This window comes from Malus sylvestris, chromosome 2 (assembly GCF_916048215.2).
Source record: "Malus sylvestris chromosome 2, drMalSylv7.2, whole genome shotgun sequence".
Taxonomy (NCBI): domain Eukaryota; kingdom Viridiplantae; phylum Streptophyta; class Magnoliopsida; order Rosales; family Rosaceae; genus Malus; species Malus sylvestris.
The window spans coordinates 36,720,546-36,743,884 of NC_062261.1; the positions used below are offsets into that span (position 1 = coordinate 36,720,546).

General features: G+C 39.1%; 1 protein-coding gene and 1 pseudogene across 1 annotated transcript in view; both read left to right on the plus strand.

Moving 5' to 3' along the window:
- Positions 1–8,013: 8,013 nt before the first annotated feature.
- On the plus strand, positions 8,014–22,469 carry LOC126598896 (carotenoid 9,10(9',10')-cleavage dioxygenase 1-like; annotated as a pseudogene).
- LOC126598866 (carotenoid 9,10(9',10')-cleavage dioxygenase 1-like) overlaps positions 8,751–23,339 on the plus strand; it is a 28,084-nt gene continuing 13,495 nt past the window's right edge. The window contains exon 1 of the mRNA XM_050265260.1: positions 8,751–9,105. The gene's annotated coding sequence lies outside the window, so the exon portion shown is untranslated. The remainder of the gene's footprint in view (positions 9,106–23,339) is intronic.

A 23,339-nucleotide genomic window follows, 5' to 3' on the forward strand; every position in this document is an offset into this window, starting at 1 on the left:
CCACATGACAGATTAATATTAAAATAATTAAAATATCCAATCCTAGTATTTAGAATAGTGAATTGACTATTTTGCCCCTTGACTTCGTAGTTTCGTAAAATTCTCATCGTAACTCCAAATTCGATTCCGCTTGTGTCTACAAGTTCGTAGTGACGAGTGCTACCAAGATACACCAAGAAAATGGATCTTACGTGACATGAGTACGATAAACTAGTTGAAATGCAAAAATAGGGTTCATCACTTCATCATGATTCGAATTTTTGATTGCACCTCTTTTGCCCCGAGTAGTAATCAAAGAGTCGCATCCGAGTTCGTGTCAGTCATAGAAACTGATTGACCCCAAAGATCCAATTGTCTCATTGTTGTGTTTAATAGAAGTAATAGTGGCTACCTACGTTGTAATCTGTATGCCAATCCTTTCTAAGGTTATGTACGTTGTATTCTGTCTATTTAGACTTTTGTTTTATGAATGTTCTCCACCTTCTGACAAAAAAAAATGTAATAGTGGCTAGAGCAAATGCGATAGATACATTGCTACAGAGAGAGTGAGCGAATGGATACTTCTCTAGTTTTCATTCCAAATTTCCAATAGCAAGAAAGAAGAATTATTTAGTTGGTCTTTCTTTTGTGGCTTGATGTCTATCATATCTCTTTTGTATTGTATTAGGTTTACCATTATACATACAGTAACATAATAATTATTCTATCATTATTTACTTTACAAACCTTTTTTTGGTTATCAAATATATCAATGTCACATTGGTTGTACCTTGTGCTCGGGTAAGATCACGATTAAGGACGACCAACGAAATTCAAAATTTGTTTTTGAGGTCGGCGCTTGGGTTTCTGAACCCTAGCATACCCCAGAGGAGGGATGTAAAGCATAGAGGAGGTACGTAAAACATAGTTGTTGTGCTTCTTGTTTACTGTTTTTTGTTGGATTGCCTTACACTCACCTCCTATTATCCTATTGTGTAATGAATTGACTGAATTCATTTTATATATAAAGCCAATGGAAAAGGGAATAGTGATTTTGATGTCACCGAGCTTCAACAAAAAGATTTGGAAAAAAATGCCTCTAAGACAAAAAACTTCATAGGCATTCCAAAATAATGCATCAAATAAGGCAAAAACATTTTCGTCATTTTAATAGTATTTTTTTAATAATTAATTTTTTTGTGGTTTTTTTTTTTAAATTAATACCTCTTAATAGGCTAGTATATAAAAAACCAATGGACAAGTGAATAGTGATTTTTGGTGTCACCAAACTTCAACAAAAAAATTTGGACAAAAATGTCCCCAATACAAAATTTCAAACATATCCCAAAATAATGCATCAAATAAGGCAGGGGCATTTTGGTCATTTAAACATTATTTTTTTAATCATTAATTTTTTTGTGGTTTTTTTTTTAATTAGCACATCACAATATACTAACAATAATGTGATTCAATTTCTCTATTTTTAAACACATTCAAAACATCTTTAGAGATGTGTAATGCCGGTTATAAAAAAAGTCATTCGCACGAAAATAATGTGATTAAATTAGTTGTCAAATGATTGTTTTTTTTTAACAAACGATATTATCTATACTAAAGGGGGTGACAGTGAGCTTAGCCTCACAATGAGCTAGCAATAATGTAATTCAATTAGTTGTTTATTAAGTATTATTTTCTCTATTTTAAAGACGTTCAAAACATCTTAAGAGACATGTAATACTGGTTATAAAAAAAAGTCTTTCGCATTCGGATAATAATGTGATTAAATTAGTTGTCAAATGATTTTTTTTAACAAACAATATTATCTACACTAAAGAGGAGGTGGGTGAACTTAGCCTCACAATGGGCTAACAATAATGTGATTCAATCAGTTATTTATTAAATATTATTTTCTCTATTTTTAAACACGTTCAAAACATCTTAAGAGGCATGTAATGCCGGTTATAAAAAAAGTTTTACGCACGCAGATAATAATGTGATTAAATTACATTAAATTAGTTGTCAAATGATTTTTTTGTTAGGTTTTTCGCACGCGGATAATAATGTGATTAAATTAGTTGTCAAATAAATGTTTTTTTTTAACAAACGATATTATCTAACTAAGGGGGTGGGGGTGGGCTTAGCCTCACAATGGGTTAGCAATAATGTGATTAAATTAGTTATCAAATGATAGTTTATTTATTTATTTTTTTTTTTAACAAACGGTATTATCTACACTAAGTAGGAGGTGGGTGGGCTAGCAATAATGTGATTTAATCAGTTGTTTATTAAAATTATTTTGTCTATTTTTAAACATGTTCAAAACATCTTAAGAGACGTGTAATGCCGGTTATAAAAAGTATTTCGCACGCGGATAATAATGTGATTAAATTAGTTGTCAAATAATTATTTTTTTAACAAACGATATTATCTACACTAAGGGAGAGGGGATGTGCTTAGCCTCACAATGAGCTAGCAATAATGTGATTCAATAAATTGTTTATTAAGTATTATTTTCTGTGACAGCCCGTCCCGAATTATTTTATCGTCAGTGTGAAATGTCTATTTTACCCTTGGATGTTGAGGTGTGTTGTGTGTGACATGCTTTTAGACGTGGACCAATATGTTAAGTTCCTAAGTTTTTAGACCCAATTAGAACTTAAATTTTGTTTGTTTTGGTTGGTAGCCCAAACTAGGACCACACACTCACACCCAATCAACCCGTTGACCCTCTATCTTTCTTCTCTCTCGGTTTTTTTCCATTTTCCGTACAAGCGTATGGACAAACTTCAAACCCTCCCTTCCAGTCACAGATCAAGGCTGTGAAGGTAATCTTTGTGATCCTTGTGAGCTCAGGAGCTCACTTATACCCTTGGTTGGACGTGAAGACCTCATTTTCCTGAGAACCCAGTTTTGGGTTACTGTTCATGCAATCGTAAATGTGAAGATTTTAGGAGATTTTAAGCCGTCTTTGCAAAGCTCAGAAAGGAAAAATGAAGTGTTTTGGATGTCGGGAAGTTGAGTTTGGCAAGTTTCAAGTTTAGCCGGAATATCGAGGTTTCTCCGGCGAAATCCTGTGGATTTCAGGGCTTAAAATTGGTAAGGTTTTGTTTTACTCGTTGTAAGCTTCAATTTGGTTCAAATTTCATGAATTTTGGTTGAGAAATGAAAAAGATATTGAAGTTCTAAGATTTTTCAGTTTTCGGTGATAGCAGTGGTGACCGGTGCCGGACTCCGGCGAACCAAGGAAGAATGAGAAGAATATTCCGTCTTCTGATACCGTCAGGTAACTTTAACGGCATATGCTACTTTTTAACGGAATATTCCCTAACGGCGTTCGGGAATCTGTTTGGTGTGCCAGGCACGTGCCTGAGCGTGAGCCGCGCGTCTAGCCATGCCTTGGCTGACGCGTGAGGGCGCGTGGGTGCTCAAAATTTTTTTCTAAAAATATGGGGATGTTCCTAAGGTTGAGTAGGTCATGTTGGTATATTCAAATACCCTATTTGAGCAATGTATGAGAAGTTATTTCCTAAGTTTGTGTATATGCTTTAAATAACGTTTATATAGTTGTTTCGTATATAGGTGAGACCTATCCTGAGGACGAGCACCATTAATCGAGACTCGGGGGCTACGACCATTCGACATACCAATGAGTGGGTTTTTGGTTTTCCGTATATACCTATATACTTGAGATTTCTCCCAGAAAATGAATTTGAATGATTATACGTTTTTAAAATGTCGTGCAAAATATCTACCTATTTTATTTATGCATTAGTGATTGCATATACTTATTATTGGTGTTGCGGACGCACAGGTAAGTGCCAAGTAAGTTCATAAATGAATGATATGATATTGCTTCAGTTATGCGAGATGATGTGATTATGTGTGATGTATTGAGAGCTCATAAACCTGCACCCCGGTGTTAGTGCTCCCGCCTAGAGTTAGGGTACAGTTCTTCATGTGATGTTCACCTCCCGCACCATATGCTCACCTTGGATCCAAGTTAGGTGCACATGCTTGTCGTACAGACCACTATAAGTGGTTCTGACTCGTAGGTGACCCGTGATCTTTTGCATAGTCTTCACGTGATTGTAGCACTAAAGCATATTTATTTTACACCTAGTCTTGTCGTACAGACCACTTTAGGTGGTTCCGACTCGTGTGCAGGATTTGATTTGATATGATTGAGATTGGTTATGAGCTATAGACTCAGCCGTGCAGGTCATGTAGGTGGAGTTGGCTGATATGGTCTCTGGCATTGTTATATTTTAATTGGATTACTTATAGCATTTCATTGAGATACTTTGTCATGGTATATATCTATGGATTTTCATCCTGAGCATGATTTCTGTTATAACATATATTATTTTTCTGGGAAATTATACAGGTTTTACGACGAGGGGTTAGAACTTTTGAGAAATGAAATGATTTTGAAAAGCTTTGTTTTTGCCCACTCACACTTTATGTTTTGCGCGCCTCCAGGTTTTAGGTAGAAGTGCTTTGGTGGATCATGAGGATTTCGTCGGTGGTTCTGATAGAGTATCACAAATGTAGGATCACCTTTGGGTGTTGTATAATTAGTATTTGTTCTGCCTGACTGCACTTAAGCTATTTATGCTCTGATGGTGTATCTCACACTTAATCTCGCACTTGCACTTTATCTTAGTTAGTACTACTAGTAGTTTGGATTTTATTTTCTCGTATTTCTCTATATCAATTTTTCTTCCGCATTGTGCACATGGTTATGTCGCTCTCACGTGACGGCCATCATGCCCTGATTTAGGTCGGGGTGTGTCATTTTCTCTATTTTAAACACGTTCAAAACATCTTAAGAGTCGTGTAATGTCGGTTATAAAAAAAGTATTTTGCACGCGGATAATAATGTGATTAAATTAATTATCAAATGATTGTGTTTTTTTTAACAAACGATATTATCTACACTAAGGAAGAGGGGGTAGGCTTAGCCTCACAATAGGCTAGCAATAATGTGATTCAATCAGTTGTTTATTAAATATTATTTTCTCTATTTTTAAACAACTTCAAAACATCTTAAGAGGCGTGTAATGCCGGTTATAAAAAAAGTTTTTTGTACGCGGATAATAATGTGATTAAATTAGTTGTCAAATGATTGTTTTTTTTAACAAACGTTATTATCTACACTAAGAGGGAGGGTGTGGGCTTATGTGACATCCCACATCGCCTAGGTGAGTGGATCTTGTAAGCCTTATATGTATATTCTCATCTATTCCTAGCACGAGACTTTTTGGGAGCTCTCTGGCTTCGGGTTCCGTAGGAACTCCGAAGTTAAGCGAGTTCGGGTGAGAGCATTTCCATGATGAGTGACCCATCAGGAAATTCTTGTGTAAGTTCCCAGAAACAAAACCGTGAGGGTGTGGTCGGGGCCCAAAGCGGACAATATCGTGCTACGGTGAAGTCAAACACAGGATGTGGTGGGGGCCCGGATCGGGATGTGACAATTTGGTATCAGAGCCACTCTGCCGTTAGGTGTGAGTGTGCCGACGAGGACGTCGGGCCTCTAAGAGGGGTGGATTGTGACATCCCACATCTCCCAGGGGAGTGGATCTTGTAAGCCTTATATGTATATGAGCATTCCCAAGATGGGTGATCCACTGGGAAGTTTTCGTGTGCGTTCCCAGAAACAAAATCGTAAGGGCGTGGTCGGGGCCCAAAGCGAACAATATCGTGCTAGGGTGGAGTCGAACCTAGGATATGGTGGGGGCCCAGGCTGAGATGTGACAGCTTAGCCTCACAATGGGTTAGCAATAATGTAATTCAATCAATTGTTTATTAAATATTATTTTCTCTATTCTTAATGTAAATTCTATAGAGATCGATTTTATTATGTGAATTCAGTTGCTTTAATTGATTTATGAGGGGTTTCTTCTAGCATGATCTAAGATTATTCATTTACTTCATATATTTGACTTTCCTTTTATCAATATACGCATATACATTTAAAACGTGTAAGTCGCGAGTAACACGCCATGATTCAAAAAATGGCTTTGTCATTTTAATTAGTTTTTTTTTTTGGTGCTGTTTTTGTTTTTTTGTTTTTTTTTGTTTTTTTTTTGAATTAGTACCTCACAATAGGCTAGCAATAATATGACTCAATTTCTCTATTTTAAAACACATTCAAAACATCTTAAAAGACGTGTAATGCCGGTTATAAAAAAAGTTTTTCGCACGCAGATAATAATGTGATTAAATTAGTTGTCAAATAATTATTTTTTTTAACAAACGATATTATCTACACTAAGGGGGAGGGGGAGAGTGGGCTTAACCTTATAATGGGCTAGTAATAATATGATTCAATCAATTGTTTATTAAATATTATTTTTTCTATTTTTAAACACGTTCAAAACATCTTAAGAGGCGTGTAATGCCGGTTATAGAAAAGATATTTCGCACGCTAATAATAATGTGAATAAATTAGTTGTCAAATGATTGTTTTCTTTTTTTAACAAATGGTATTATCTACACTAGGGGGGATGAGGTGAGATTAGCCTCACAATGGGCTAGTAATAATGTGATTCAATTAGTTGTTTATTAAATATAATTTTCTCTATTCTTAATGTAAATTCTATAGAGACCAATTTTATTATGTGGATCCAACTATTTTAATTGGTTTATGAGGGGTTTGTTCTAGCATGATCTAAAATTATTCATTTACTTTAAATATTTTACTTTCCTTTTGTTAATTTACGCATATAAACACATTTAAAACGTGCAAGTTGCATGTAGCACAACGTTATTCAAAAAATATAATCTGCACACGCGTGCATGAAGGCTAGTATCTATTTATGACAATGATAATGACGATGATGAGGAAACAATAATACAACTTCTGGCTACTTTAGAAGAGATCATGCCCGAGAAGCTACGTCTGTAGTAGTCATCATCAGTCAGGTTTCCCAGATTCCCTTTTACTCAAATATTGAAAAGTTACTAACTGACACCATGAAACTCGTGAAACACTATGAAAGAATATGAAACACATAAAAAATTTTAATTACTTTAGCCGTTGGATTTAAATTTAGACCGTTAGATATTTTTTTTACCGTTAGATTTCATCAAATTAGTTCTTAACCGTTGGATTAAATGAATTTATAAATATAAAACTATAAAAAAAATACATATATGATGGGCCAACCCCACTAACCTAGGGAAGAATCCTGAGCTAAATTTGGCCCATAAATGAGTTTTGAATTTTTCCTCATATTTGCCCCAAGAGTTGAAGTAAGTTGAGATAAGTTTAGAACTTAAAATTTAAGTTTTACTTCAAGAGTTAAGAGAATTGTTTCTCTTGGTGTCTCTTCTTCCTCCCCAAACGCTCTAAATAGTGGCTAGGAGGAGAGGAGAAAAAGAAACGATCGAACGTGGGACAAGACTCCAATAGCAAAACACCCTAATTTGGGTGGATTAATTATTGGTTTGATAACGTGAAGTCAAAGTGGAAGACTTGTTTTCCCCTTCCCATGGGTCTGCTCTTTAACATCCATGCATGGTTGGTACCTAAGATTATATTGGAATAGAATGAAATGGATGGACTACTAAATTTGGGGATTATTCTTTAAAAAATTGGGATAAAAACACATGTTTTAGTTTTATTAGCAGGAAACATCGTTATAACAGTCTATTCGTATTGTACAAGTCATTTTCTCGGTGAGCAGAAGGATTTTGGGCACACCAGAGATGAATACTGGAACTCATAAATTTAAAGAGCATCTTGTACCACAGGAAACGAATAATATAATAGAGTTGATGAGTTGGCAATAGGAGCAACTATATGTAGTGTAACGGCAGCATCTTTACAGTTTGAGAAAGCAGCATCTTTACAATCTGTTCTTTCCTGCAAGAAATTTTTAGTTGTAACATGTAATACATCACGTGTTTTAAAAGAAGTGATAGAAAATTTTATTTTTTAAATTATTAACTTTTCAGCATACATATCCCATCATTTGTGACAGGTAATATATCATCAATGTATTGTTCGTACTGAAAAATCTCTTCTTTCCTCCATTCCACGACAAAACGTTAAACCTGGCACTGCCATTACCAGCAGCACGCGATAAACACCCCCCTTCCCTCCATTTCCACCACACAGACTCGCTGACTCACTGACTTCGACCTAGGATAAGAAACCAGACAACAATGGCGGAGGTAGAAGTTAACGACGAGAAGCAGCAGCTCAAGAGCAGCACCATAGTGGTCCCTAACCCAAAACCAAACAAGGGTTTTTCTTCAAAAGTGGTGGACTTGATCGAGAAGCTGATTGTGAAGTGGATGTACGACTCTTCTCAGCCTCACCACTACCTCGCCGGCAACTTTGCTCCGGTGGCTGATGAAACTCCTCCCACCACCAACCTCCCTGTCATCGGCCATCTTCCTGTACCTCTCTCACTCTCTCTCTCTCTCTCTCTCTCTCTCTCTCTCTCTCTCAATTGCCAATTGTCATGCCATGTATGAACTGCAGTAGTGCTTAAATGGAGAGTTTGTCAGGGTGGGGCCCAACCCAAAGTTTGCACCAGTTGCTGGATATCACTGGTATGTCTCTGTTAGTTGTTGGAAATAATGTTTCAGAGATTAGTCATCTGTATTTTGTGCTGATGTTCTTTATTGCTATCCTTGCAGGTTTGATGGAGATGGGTGAGTGATTCCCCTGTTTTTTTTTCTTTCCATTTTTCACATCAATATTTATATTTTGAATTCAAGTTTTCTGAACAATTTGTTTGTAGGGTAATTATGTTATTGAACTCAATTTCCATGCTAAAATTGAGATAAGCCATAAATAGCTTAAATTGCTTCTGTTCAGTATTCGTGTCGTTGGCCGAATCGGTAAAGTCACTGAATCAGTGTTGGGGAATATTGGAAGAGTATCTTCTGTTAAGGATTCAGTACGACTGTTTCTTCTTGCTATTGTAAAATGTGGCTACTTGTGCTTCATTACCCCCTAATTACTCTTTATCTTCGTCGTGTTCTCCACTTTCTATTTGCTTGCTTGCTTTCTCGAGGTAGTCTTTTCGGAGAACTGTTTCTCGGTGCATTTGGTGAAATATGCATCTGTTTTCCAGCATGTACGCGTTGATTGTTTATCCACCTTCATTTCTGGTACTGCATTCAGTGATTCATTTTGCGGCTCAGCGTTAAGATTTACAGCTATTGCTCTTTTAGATTGTTAAAAGTTATGATAATTCCTTGGTTTAATTATAAATTGGACAAAGCAAGTAAAGGTATACATGTTAAAGTTAACATTTTGCAGTATGGTTCATGGTATGCGCATCAAAGATGGAAAAGCAACTTATGTCTCCCGCTACGTAAGGACATCACATCTTAAGCAAGAAGAATATTTTGGAGCTTCTAAATTTATGAAGGTATATCATTGCAATTTGGTTTACCCTTGTGCCATACACGGTAGTTGGGAGATTCCTTTCTTACGTTCCTCAATGTGTCATTTCCAGATTGGAGACCTTAAGGGGTTTCTCGGCTTATTCATGATGAACTTGCAAATGCTAAGAGAAAAACTGAAAATATTAGACATGTCTTATGGTTTTGGGACTGGTAAGGTGTTCTTGTGCGAAATGTTTTTTTAACTGCAACAATTTTTATTTTCTGTACAATTTTGAAAGCAGTTTTCCATGCATTATCCTGTTTTAAAGTTAATGTCAGAACTGCGATAACTTCTTGGCTTTAATGCTTTTGGTTACTGATATTTGTATAGGATTTTAAATCCATACACCAGAATTTAGTATGCATGGACACGTCCGGTTGTGAAAGTTTTAAGTATTTCATATTTTTCTTCCTTACAACTTGATTGAAGTAAAATTTGCATAGTTGAAATTTACGTAGTTAAAATTTACATGTTATCATTTATGAAATTTTCATGCCTCTTAAATTTTATCCTTGAAATCCTGGCGAATGAAGAAATCGTGTCCTTTTACTTGCCTAAGAAAGCAGTGAACATAACTAACTGTTTTCTACATTTCCAGGTAACACAGCTCTCATATATCACCATGGGAAGCTTCTAGCTCTTCACGAGGCGGATAAACCTTGTAAGCGGAACTCACCCATTTTCTTGCATCTACTTTTCAATTTCAATCAATTCAAGGATCCTTTGGGATGAAGAGATTACTTGTTCTTGGATTGCACAACTTCTTTTGATGCAATATAGATGTCTGGTTTTTGTGGTTGAGAAAAAAGAAAAAGCCTTGAAATGGAAACCTTTGTATCGCCTCCTAAATATTTCCGGGACTAAGACATATTGGTACCTTTTTTTTCTTTCTGTTTCAGTGGAACTGAAGTTGCTTATGTTGCATTAGCAATGGAATAGAAACAAATTGTGTTGCCTTGTATATCTCTGTGGGACTCAAATATATTGGTACTCTTGTTTATTTCTAGTTTGTAAATGAAATTGTTCGTTTTGCATTATGCAGATGTCCTCAAAGTTATGGAAGATGGAGATCTGCAAACGGTTGGCTTGCTGGATTATGACAAGAGACTGACACATTCCTTCACTGCTCATCCAAAGGTTGACCCATTCACTGGTAAGTACATTTTCATAATAAGGTATTTCTTCGGCCTTATAAGGAGATTTTCCTGTCAACTTATGAAGTACATAATGCAGGTGAGATGTTTACATTTGGCTCTTCACCTACTCCGCCGTATGTCACTTATAGAGTTATTTCGAAGGATGGTTTCATGCATGACCCTATAACGATAACAATACCAGACCCCGTCATGATGCATGATTTTTCAATTACTGAGAACTACGCAATTTTCATGGATCTCCCCCTGATCTTCAAACCAAAGGTCTGAAATTATTTTCAACTAGTTTTTTCTATGCATTCTTGGGCTTGTTGCTAAAAGCTTAAGCTTTTTCGATCAACATTACTCAATATGGTATTGTGTTCGAGTGTTGATCCAAATGGTTCATGGACATTGAGTGGCATTACCCACTTCTATTCCACTTAAGTTTTGGCTCAATGAATAACTTAACAGTAATTATTCTGAGCATTAAACAATCACATTAAAATGAAATTTAACATGTTATTATTTTTCTTTTCTTTTTTTCAGGAAATGGTGAAGGAACAAAAGTTGATATTCACATTTGATCATAAAAAAAAAGCTCGCTTTGGTTTACTTCCACGGTATGCAAAGGATGAGTTGCTAATCAGATGGTTCGAGCTTCCAAATTGCTTCATTTTCCATAATGGTGCGCATATTTGCTTCCTATCGTAGTGCAACAAAACAATGTCTTTGAAACAAGTATTGTTTTTTCAGTGAGTTCAATATATATTTAAAATACCTGCATGCTATTAAAATGTAATTGGTGAAGCACAGCAGACACTGTTAAAGAACTGCTGCAATTTCTTCTTTTGAGGCATTACTAAGAATGGTTATCATCACTTTCTGCTAAAAAATGTTGCAACTTAATTTCACCCTTTTCTTTCTTCTGAAATCTTAAATTTGTTTTATGGTGTATCAATTGAGCCCTGTATCCTTGCTGTTTTGGCAGTTTTTTTCCTTGCTACTTGTAGTTGGGTTCAAACCAATATGTTCTATGTAGGTTTCTGCCTATCAGCTCCCTTCCTATGCATACCACCTGTCTGATACTTGCTAAGAGGACTCTCTCAAAAGTGAAACTCTCTCTATAGATTCTCTGTCATCTCACTGTTTAATGTCGATTCTCGTGCCAACATCATAAAAATTGTGCAAAAACATGAAATGACAGAAAATACATGGAGAATCTTACTTATATATATATAACCTATCAAAATAATAATTTTTTAGTGTATATATGTATGTGCCATATAAAACAATGATTTGAGGTGCTTGGCCGAATTATTTAGAGTTAACCGTGGACTTTGGTTGGAGATCAAAAAATTCTTTTTTTGATATATTGGATTAGTCATTGGTGTATTATATATATATAATTTTTCAACAAAAGTCACGTTAGGGTAGGAAAATTCGAACTTAGGATCTTCTAGAATTTTTATTATTTTTCTTTCTGTTCCATTGATCTTTATGTTAATTCAGTTTTTCTTCTCGGTTTCATAGAGTAGTACTGATCTAACTTCCAGTTCCATATTATCCTTGAATTCCTCTAGCTAAAATTCCAGACCATCTGAACTTATCAAGGCTTACGGAAGTTATTTTAGCCATCTTTGATTAAGTTCAGGTTTGTCTGCATCATATGCTGACTAGGAGGGAATTGTTCTTCTCTGACTCCCATCTACCGACGAATAACTGATCAACCATTACATCTGTTGTTCTTTTTGGTAACTTTTCCTTAATGTAAATTGGGACCTTTTTGGATTAACCAACAACAACAACAACAACAAAGCCTTTTCCCACTAAGTGGGGTCGGCTATATGAATCCTAGAACGCCATTGCGCTCGGTTTTGTGTCATGTCCTCCGTTAGATCCAAGTACTCTAAGTCTTTTCTTAGAGTCTCTTCCAAAGTTGTCCTAGGTCTTCCTCTACCCCTTCGGCCCTGAACCTCTGTCCCGTAGTCACATCTTCGAACCGGAGCGTCAGTCGGCCTTCTTTGCACATGTTCAAAATCACCGGAGCCGATTTTCTCTCATATTTCCTACAATTTCGGCTACTCCTACTTTACCTCGGATATCCTCATTCCCAATCTTATCCTTTCTCGTGTGCCCACACATCCCACGAAGCATCCTCATCTCCGCTACACCCATTTTGTGTACGTGTTGATGCTTCACCACCCAACATTCTGTGCCATACAACATCGCTAGCCTTATTGCCGTCCTATAAAATTTTCCCTTGAGCTTCAGTGGCCTACGACGGTCACACAACACGCCGGATGCACTCTTTCCATCCAGCTCGTATTCTATGGTTGAGATCTCCATCTAATTCTCCGTTCTCTTGCAAGATAGATCCTAGGTAGCGAAAACGATCGCTTTTTGTGATCTTCGCTAGATTGCTCCGGTCATTAGTGTGGATAAGTATATAAATGGATAGAGATAGGAAAGCAAACACAAGATGTACGTGGTTCACCCAGATTGGCTACGTCCACGGAATAGAAGAGTTCTCATTAATTGTGAAGGGTTTACACAAGTACATAGGTTCAAGCTCTCATTTAGTGAGTACAAGTGAATGATTTAGTACAAATGACATTAGGAAATATTGTGGGAGAATGATCTCGTAATCACGAAACTTCTAAGTATCGGAGTGTGGTGTCGTCTTGACTTGCCTTATCTGTCTCATAGGTAGATGTGGCATCTTCTCTGGAAGTACTCTTCCTCCATCCAGGGGTGGTATCTTTAACTGGTGGAGATGCACAAGGTAATGTATCAATTTCACTTGAAGCTTACTTGTAGTTTCAGGCTTGGTCAAGCGCGATACAAACCATGTAGTAGGAGTCCCCCAAGTCGCCGAGCTAGGGGGTCTGCTGAAAGAGGTGACAGACAAGGTAAGCAATCAGAGCTCCGACTGATTGTTCACCTTCTCCCCATCTTGCAGCAGCATGAAGGATAAAGAGAAGAAAAATGAGAAGAGATGATATGAGATACTTTTGCTTTTGAAGAAGTAACTTTCCACAGGCTTATTCTTGAACTGAGCTGGAGGGTTTTCTGGTTTCCTCCAGAGTATAAGGCCGACTGAAGAATTTGAGGGTCAAAACAAGTCCATCAAATCTAGAGTACGTTCCACCCTGCTGATATGGGATACTTTTGCTTTTGACAGGGTAATGAATGTATCGGCACGTGTGCTGTTACGCTTGTCTCCACATGCTTCCTTGTATCCTTCGCACTTGCCCTATCTGTTCCTCAAGCAGATGCGGAATCTTCCCTGGAAACATAAGATGTTGAAGATGAGTACTCGAGAGCAATGCCAGGTAAGTAATCAGGTAAGGGGTTCCAGGCAGTCAGTTCCTGGCTGGAAGCTTGATTCCAAGTGCTGACTGATTGCTCTCTTTCTCCTTGTCTTGCAGGTAAAAACAAGGCCAAAAGAAAAGACAGGGAAAAAGCATGATATGGGATACTCTTGCTTTTAACCCTGATGATATGAGATATTCTTGCTCTAGTATAGCTTGTTTGCAGAGGTATTATCGGGGGGAAAGAAAGCTGAATATTTCGAAAGGCTTCGTTGGGAGTGCCCTCTCAGATATGATGAAGGGTTGAGCATTTTTGCAGGTCTGCCTGTCCGTTGGGGATGGAGGTCGACATATATAGGAGTCTCCCTAACAACAAGTAGTAATGCTATTCCTTTACCCTGCTTGGTCATAGCACGGTAGTGGGAGCTGCCAGTTTCACATGTTTTAACTCTGTCAGAGCACTTTGAAAAAGTGGTCTGTGGTATCTGGCTCTCGAGATTCGGAGAACGATGCCTCTTCGATTTTTGAGAAAGCAATCATGCTGGGGGTATGACTCTCGAGATTCGGAGAGCAGTGTCTCTTCGATTTTTGAGGAAGTAATCATGTTGGGAGTCTGGCTCTCGAGATTCAGAGGGCGGTGCCTCTTCGATTTTGGAGCAAGCAATCTTGTTGGGAGTGTTGTCTCGAATGTGAGTAAAGGTTGGGCATGTTTGCTAGTCTACCTTGCCACGAAGCACAAAGGTTGACACACAGGGACTTTCCAATTATCCAGCAATGGTACTGTTCCTTTACCCTCTCTTCGATTTTGAGAAAGTAGTCATGTTGGGAGTCTGGCTCTCGAGATTCGGAGGACGGTGCCTCTTCGATTTTGGAGCAAGCAATCTTATTGGGAGTGTTTTCTCGAATGTGAGTAAAGGTTGGGCATGTTTGCTAGTCTACCTTGCCACGAAGCACAGAGGTTGACACACAGGGACTTTCCAATTATCCAGCAGTGGTACTGTTCCTTTACCCTTGTGGGTAATAATATGGTAGCTAGACCTTCAAAATTTATGTGTCTAAACTTTTGTTAGTGCTGTTTCTTTGCTATTCTTTTACCTTTCTTGGTCAGAGCGATGTAGTGGGAGCTGCAAGCTTCACGTGCTCAACTTTGGCAGAGAACTTTGGCAAAGTTATTTGTGGTACCCATGAGCTATTGTTGCGTGTGGGAAGTGGGTGATTGAACAGTAAGATTCATGTGCTTTCTACTTCACCAGAAGTCTTCGACAGAATGCCCATAATTTCTGCAAAGCTGAGTGTGCGTGTGACAGGTGCTGACAAGGCTAGAAAAGTAGGTGCCTCTTCGATTTCTGAGATCGGCCCTCGTGGTCTCTGAGCAGCCCAGCTTTTGAGAAAGCGAGCGCCTCTTCGATTGATTCGGAGAACGATGCCTCATCGATTTTTGAGAAAGCAATCATGCTGGGGGTCTGGCTCTCGAGATTCGGGGAGCAGTGTCTCTTCGATTTTTGAGAAAGTAATCATGTTGGGAGTCTGGCTCTCGAGATTCGGAGGGCGGTGCCTCTTCGATTTTGGAGCAAGCAATCTTGTTGGGAGTGTTTTCTCGAATGTGAGTAAAGGTTGGGCATGTTTGCTAGTCTACCTTGCCACGAAGCACAGAGGTTGACACACAGGGACTTTCCAATTATCCAGCAATGGTACTGTTCCTTTACCCTCTCTTCGATTTTTAAGAAAGTAGTCATGTTGGGAGTCTGGCTCTCGAGATTCGGAGGACGGTGCCTCTTCGATTTTGGAGCAAGCAATCTTATTGGGAGTGTTTTCTCGAATGTGAGTAAAGGTTGGGCATGTTTGCTAGTCTACCTTGCCACGAAGCACAGAGGTTGACACACAGGGACTTTCCAATTATCCAGCAGTGGTACTGTTCCTTTACCCTTGTGGGTAATAATATGGTAGCTAGACCTTCAAAATTTATGTGTCTAAACTTTGTTAGTGCTGTTTCTTTGCTATTTTTTTACCCTTCTTGGTCAGAGCGATGTAGTGGGAGCTGCAAGCTTCACGTGCTCAACTTTGGCAGAGAACTTTGGCAAAGTTATTTGTGGTACCCATGAGCTATTGTTGCGTGTGGGAAGTGGGTGATTGAACAGTAAGATTCATGTGTTTTCTACTTCCCCAGAAGTCTTTGACAGAATGCCCATAATTTCCACAAAACTGAGTGTGCGTGTGACAGGTGCTGACAAGGCTGGAAAAAGCTGGAAAAGTAGGTGCCTCTTCGATTTCTGAGATCGGCCCTCGTGGTCTCTGGGGAGCCCAGCTTTTGAGAAAGCGAGCGCCTCTTCGATTTTTGAGATCGGCCTTCGTGGTATTTGAGCAGCCCAACTTTTGAGAAAGCAAACGCCTCTTCGATTTCTGAGATCAACCCTCGTGATCTCTAAGCAGCCCAGCTTTTGAGAAAGCAAACGCCTCTTCGATTTCTGAGCAGGCGCCTCTTCGATTTCTGAAGCTTCGTCGAGTGCAGATTTTTATAGGGGCTGGCATTAAGTTCCAAAGCACACTTGAATCTCCACCAGTAGAAGCTTCATTCTTGCACTTCTAAGATCTTGATTTGTCCGACCTCTTCTCTCTTCAACACCTTTGAAAATGTCTGGCCCCTCCGACCATCGTTTTGACTTGAACCTTGTTGAAGAGGCAGCCCCGCCTTCTCCAGACAACATATGGCGCCCATCCTTCGTCTCCCCTACTGGTCCTCTTACCGTTGGGGATTCCGTGATGAAGAATGATATGACCGCTGCGGTGGTGGCCAGGAACCTTCTCACTCCCAAAGATAACAGACTACTTTCCAAACGGTCTGATGAGTTAGCTGTTAAGGATTCGCTGGCTCTCAGTGTTCAGTGTGCAGGTTCTGTGTCTAATATGGCCCAACGCCTATTTGCTCGAACCCGCCAAGTTGAATCATTGGCGGCTGAAGTGATGAGTCTCAAACAGGAGATTAGAGGGCTCAAGCATGAGAATAAACAGTTGCACCGGCTCGCACATGACTATGCTACAAACATGAAGAGGAAGCTTGACCAGATGAAGGAAACTGATGGTCAGGTTTTACTTGATCATCAGAGATTTGTGGGTTTGTTCCAAAGGAATTTATTGCCTTCGTCTTCTGGGGCTGTACCGCGTAATGAAGCTCCAAATGATCAACCTCTGATGCCTCCTCCTTCTAGGGTTCTGTCCAGTACTGAGGCTCCAAATGATCCCCCTCCGGTGCCTTCTCTTTCTGGGGCTCTACCGACTGCTGAGACTTCTCCTAAGCAACCTTTGTGAAGGCTCCCTCTTGTGTGCTTATTTTGACTCATGTATATGTACATATTTGTAGCTTATCGGGGATATCAATAAATAAGCTTTCCTTCATTTCAACGTATTGTGTTAAATACACCAAAGCCTTCTTCGCTAAGTTCTTTGAATTTTCTTTTGTTAAAGCTTGTATGTTGAAGCTTTCTGAGTGGAGCATGTAGGTTGGGGTAGTGTTCCCTTAATTTCCCGAGTGAGGAAAACTTCTCGGTTGGAGACTTGGAAAATCCAAGTCACTGAGTGGGATCGGCTATATGAATCTTAGAACGCCATTGTGCTCGATCCTGTGTCATGTCCTTCGTTAGATCCAAGTACTCTAAGTCTTTTCTTAGAGTCTCTTCCAAAGTTTTCCTAGGTCTTCCTCTACCCCTTCGGCCCTGAACCTCTGTCCCATAGTCGCATCTTCTAATCGGAACGTCAGTAGGCCTTCTTTGCACATGTCCAAACCACCGTAACCGATTTTCTCTCATCTTTCCTTCAATTTCGGCTACTCCTACTTTACCCCGGATATCCTCATTCCTAATCTTATCCTTTCTCGTGTGCCCACACATCCAACGAAGCATCATCATCTCCGCTACACCCATTTTGTGTACGTGTTGATGTTTCACCGCCCAACATTCTGTGCCATACAGCATCGCCGGCCTTATTGCCGTCCTATAAAATTTTCCCTTGAGCTTCAGTGGCATACGGCGGTCACACAACACGCCGGATGCACTCTTCCACTTCATCCATCCAGCTTGTATTCTATGGTTGAGATCTCCATCTAATTCTCCGTTCTTTTGCAAGATAGATCCTAGGTAACGAAAACGGTCGCTCTTTGGTATTTCTTGATCTCCGATCCTCACCTCTAACTCGTTTTGGCCTCCATTTGCACGGAACTTGCACTCCATATATTCTGTCTTTGATCGGCTTAGGCGAAGACCTTTAGATTCCAACACTTCTCTCCAAAGGTTAAGCTTTGCATTTACCCCTTCCTGAGTTTCATCTATCAACACTATATCGTCTGCGAAAAGCATACACCAAGGAATATCATCTTGAATATGTCGTGTTAACTCATCCATTACCAACGCAAAAAGGTAAGGACTTAAGGATGAGCCTTGATGTAATCCTACAGTTATGGGAAAGCTTTCGGTTTGTCCTTCATGAGTTCTTACGGCAGTCTTTGCTCCTTCATACATATCCTTTATAGCTTGGATATATGCTACTCGTACTCCTTTCTTCTCTAAAATCCTCCAAAGAATGTCTCTTGGGACCCTATCATACGCTTTTTCCAAATCTATAAAGACCATGTGTAAATCCTTTTTCCCATCTCTATATCTTTCCATCAATCTTCGTAAGAGATAGATTGCCTCCATGGTTGAGCGCCCTGGCATGAACCCGAATTGGTTGTCCGAAACCCGTGTCTCTTGCCTCAATCTATGCTCAATGACTCTCTCCCAGAGCTTCATTGTATGACTCATTAGCTTAATACCCCTATAGTTCATGCAATTTTGTACGTCGCCCTTATTCTTGTAGATAGGCACCAAAGTGCTCATTCGCCACTCATTTGGCATCTTCTTCGTTTTCAAAATCCTATTGAAAAGGTCAGTGAGCCATGTTATACCTGTCTCTCCCAAAAGTTTCCACACTTCGATTGGTATATCGTCTGGGCCTATTGCTTTTTTATGCTTCATCTTCTTCAAAGCTACAACCACTTCTTCCTTCCGGATTCGACGATAAAAAGAGTAGTTTCTACACTCTTCTGAGTTACTCAACTCCCCTAAAGAAGCACTCATTTCATGTCCTTCATTGAAAAGATTATGAAAATAACCTCTCCATCTGTCTTTAACCGCGTTCTCTGTAGCAAGAACCTTTCCATCCTCATCCTTGATGCACCTCACTTGGTTTAGGTCCCTTGTCTTCTTTTCCCTTGCTCTAGATAGTTTATAGATATCCAACTCTCCTTCTTTGGTATCTATTCGTTTATACATATCGTCGTAAGCCGCTAACTTAGCTTCTCTGACAGCTTTCTTCGCCTCTTGCTTCGCTTTTCTATACCTTTCACCATTTTCATCAGTCCTCTCCTTGTATAAGGCTTTACAACATTCCTTCTTAGCCTTCACCTTTGTTTGTACCTCCTCATTCCACCACCAAGATTCCTTTTGGTGTGGGGCAAAGCCCTTGGACTCTCCTAATACCTCTTTTGCTACTTTTCGGATACAACTAGCCATGGAATCCCACATTTGGCTAGCTTCCCCCTCTCTATCCCACACACATTGGGTGATTACCTTCTCTTTGAAAATGGCTTGTTTTTCTTCTTTTAGATTCCACCATCTAGTCCTTGGGCACTTCCAAGTCTTGTTCTTTTGTCTTACTCTTTTGATATGTACATCCATCACCAACAAGCGATGTTGATTAGCCACGCTCTCTCCTGGTATAACTTTGCAATCCTTACAAGTTATACGATCCCCTTTCCTCATTAGAAGAAAATCTATTTGTGTTTTTGACGACCCACTCTTGTAGGTGATCACATGTTCTTCTCTCTTCTTAAAGAAGGTGTTGGCTAAGAAGAGATCATATGCCATTGCAAAATCCAAGATAGCTTCCCCATCCTCGTTTCTCTCCCCAAAACCATGGCCACCATGAAAACCTCCATAGTTGCCTGTCTCCCTGCCCACGTGTCCATTTAAATCTCCTCCTATAAATAACTTCTCCGTCTGAGCAATTCCTTGCACCAAGTCTCCAAGATCTTCCCAAAATTTCTCCTTCGAACTCGTATCCAACCCTACTTGAGGTGCGTACGCACTAATCACATTGATAAGTTCTTGTCCTATTACAATCTTGATTGCCATGATTCTATCTCCTACCCTCTTGACATCTACAACATCTTGTACCAAGGTCTTGTCCACGATGATGCCAACACCGTTTCTCGTTCTATTTGTGCCCGAATACCAAAGTTTAAACCCTGAGTTTTCTAGATCCTTTGCCTTACTACCAACCCACTTAGTTTCTTGTAGGCACATAATATTTATCCTTCTCCTCACCATAACTTCCACTACTTCCATAGATTTTCCCGTTAAGGTTCCTATATTCCACGTTCCTAAACGCATTTTGCTCTCTTGAACTCTACCCTTCTGTCCTAGCTTCTTCACCCTCCCCCGTCTAATAGGATCAAAGTACTTCTTTTGTGTGTCCCGGGTAAAGTTGATAGGAGCATATGCTCCCAAACAACTTTGAGTGGAGTCGTTCGAAAAGAAGTTTCTATGGCCCCCTTGCTCATTTAACACTGCATCCGGGTGCCGATGGAGATACAGCGACCCTTGCTCACTTATCACTGTGCTCAGGCCACACAGCGCGCCACTTACGGGTGACGCCCTAGCTTTAGTGCGATTTTGTTCTGGATTCATTTTCATAAGGATTCGACGTGATCATGGAGTGCCGGCTGTCGACTACCTGACGCCCTCCCCCTCCTCCTTTATCCGGGCTTGGGACCGGCCATGTAAGACATAGGCGGAGTTTTTTTTGGATTAACCAATATGCCAAAATTCTGGTATATCCTTGACTGACTTGGAAGAATATTAGTTGATATGGCACAATTGTAACTCCACGTTATTCATTTCAGTCTGGAAGTAGTTTAGATTTCTGCAAATCATAATTTATAGTTCAACAGTCTGCAAAGTGGTTTTCTGTCTATTCATGTGCATGTAATGAAAACAGAAATGAAATGGCTCTGTTAGTTTGTACTGTTCAGTCCCGGAACTTTACTAATGACCGGATTTTTGTTCAAAATGTGTAACTTATAGTTACTGTCGATTGGTTCAACAATAGTACCTATGATCATGCATGGTTCGTATTTACGCTATGCTTAAAGCTCTTTCTTGTCTACATTGTGATGGTTTGCCCTTTTTTCCCCCTTTTATGTAGCTAATGCTTGGGAGGAGGGGGATGAAGTTGTTTTAATCACATGCCGCCTTGAGAATCTTGATTTGGCAATGTTCAAAGAAAAGCTTGAAAACTTCACAAATGAGCTGTAAGAGATTTTGACAGATGTTGCTGACTTGATTTCTTGAGAGATGGTGCTTCTGACTGTTCTAATTATTTTCAGGTACGAAATGAGATTCAACTTGAAAACTGGTCTAGCATCCCAAAAGAAACTATCAGAAGCGGCTGTAGATTTTCCCAGGGTGAATGAGAGCTACACCGGAAGGTACGCATATCCTTTCCCTGGGAGCTGCCTAATGTTCTTTTAGGCTAGTGTAACATTCATGTTTACTTATTTCATCAATTAACTTGTGTGAAATCAGGAAGCAGCGTTATGTGTACGGAACCTTGCTGGACAGCATTGCCAAGGTTACAGGAGTAGCCAAGTTTGATCTGCATGCTGAACCAGAGGTTGGAAAAACCCAAATTGAGGTTGGAGGAAATGTCCAAGGCCTCTATGACCTCGGACCAGGCAGATTTGGTTCTGAGGCTATTTTTGTCCCTCGCATTCCTGGCGTTACTTCTGAAGAAGATGGTGGCTACTTAATACTCTTTGTTCATGACGAGAACACTGGGTACTATTTTCTTTTCTCAGACTATTCGTCCTTTTCCGCTGGATATCTCTTATAAACCAAATTATAAGTTTCGTTATAGCTCTCGGTGCTCATGCTTTTGAAGCTGAATAAATCGGTGTTACCAGCGGTTATGCAGTTACGTGCATATGAAGTTCAATCTTCTTGAGGACACACTGCAATCTAAACCTGCATTTTAATGATTCAGAAAATCAGCAATTCATGTAGTTGATGCAAAGACAATGTCACCAGAGCCCGTTGCAGTTGTGGAATTGCCACATAGAGTTCCATACGGTTTCCATGCATTCTTCGTGACAGAGGTCAGCACCACTTCAATTGTTCCGAAGATGCACTTTAATCTTTACCTCATTCTGCATCATGCAGTGCATATATTCACACAAAGATTGGGATCAAGCAGATCAGTTTTATTTGATTTAATTTGACTCGAAACTGCCTTCTAACCCAGTGCTTGCTTGCGTTTATGTTTTGTTCTCCTTCTGAGGCAAATTACGGTTTCTTGAACAGGAGCAATTGCAAGAACAAGCGAAGCTTTAATTGTTCGATCATTGGAAGAACCTGCAAGGGAAGGCAGGCCACTGTAAATTGAACCTGTTGTCGTGTAGACGGTCTACTCCGCGTCTCCACCAATAATATAATGTATACACCTCTGTATTTAAACTACTCTATTAGTCTATTGTGTTTTAATTACTTGGAACAAAATGAATCAATACCTATACCATCTTGATTAATGTTAATTATATACTTAGATGCATTTTCCTTTGTTCTTATTTGCATGGGGTTCGTTTTTATGATTGCAATATCGATTGCAGTCAATCAAATTTGTTAGCAACAAGTTTAAGTGGATATTTTATTTTAAACTAATCTAAACTGTGAGGATGGAGATTCAAACTCGAGTGCATAAGCGATCACATTCACACTAGTTAATGTGGCTTGTCAAAGGGACCTAAATGACAACATGACCATCCAATTTGTGTTTTCAGCTCAAATCAATCACAATTACAAGAAATTGGAGGTCTATATGACCAAATTAGACATACCACATTCTTGGCCAAGTTTAGGAACGCAAGGTGTTTGAACCTAAGCCTATCTGGCCCGAACCGCTTCGTAGACCTAAAAACAAAAAGATCAAGACATCACTAATTTTGATTAATGTCAACGATTAAGTCTAAAAGATTGCTCATTTATGACCAAAGGATCACGGATTCGAGTTGTTAAAACAGCCTATTTGCCAAAAAAAGGTAAGGTTGCATACGAAAAAACGTTCATTTTTCGACCCTCATAAAGCGGAAAGCCTTGTTGGCTTGTGGTGGCCTTTTAAACAGTATAATCTACATTATAGAATAGGAAAAGTGAGTTAAGCCTCACAAGTGACGCAAAAACATTAGTTTTTACTAAAATTGTAATAATAGTTTTTTTAGAAGGTTACCATTTTTTGTGACACATAACTTGAGTTATCAAATCCTTAGCGTTTTACACTATGCAAGTAAACTACCTTCACCCCAAAACTAAATGAAAAATAATAATCCAACTAATTTATGACCATATCATGAATAATTGGTTACTTAAGACCATAATTTATCTAAACACTTGACAAGAATCGATTCACGCTAAAAGTTGACAT